Source organism: Colobus angolensis, unplaced genomic scaffold, assembly GCF_000951035.1.
Source record: "Colobus angolensis palliatus isolate OR3802 unplaced genomic scaffold, Cang.pa_1.0 Scaffold10, whole genome shotgun sequence".
NCBI classification, from domain to species: Eukaryota; Metazoa; Chordata; class Mammalia; order Primates; family Cercopithecidae; genus Colobus; species Colobus angolensis.
In genome coordinates, this window is record NW_012110919.1 from 11519497 (window position 1) to 11519907 (window position 411).

At 42.8% G+C, this 411-nt stretch overlaps 1 protein-coding gene across 1 annotated transcript in view; it reads left to right on the forward strand.

Moving 5' to 3' along the window:
- ACTR6 (ARP6 actin-related protein 6 homolog (yeast)) overlaps nt 1-411 on the forward strand; it is a 25146-nt gene that overhangs the window by 5933 nt on the left and 18802 nt on the right. The gene's annotated exons all lie outside the window — the stretch shown is intronic.

The following is a 411-nucleotide window of genomic DNA, read 5'->3' on the forward strand; positions in this document are numbered from 1 at the left end:
ACTTGAGGTTGGGAGTTTGAGACCAGCCTGGCCAACATGGTGAAACCCTGTCTCTACTAAAAATACAAAAATTAGCCAGGCGTGGTGGCTCACACCTGTAGTCCCAGCTACTCCGGAGGCTGAGGCAGGAGAACTGCTTGAACCTGGAAGGTGGAGGTTGCAGTGAGCCGAGATTGCGCTATTGCATTCCAGCCTGAGTGAGACTATGTCTCAATAAATAAATAAAATACATAAATAAAACATCTGCAAGTATTTTTTAATATGATTTTCTTTTTTTTTTTAATAGAGATGCCCAGGCTGATCTCAAACTGCTGGGCTCTAGCAATCTGCCCAGGCGTGAGCCACCGTACCCAGCCCTATTTTCTCTTGTTTTGTCTTTGTCTTGTCTTGTCCTTTTTTTTTTTTTTTTTT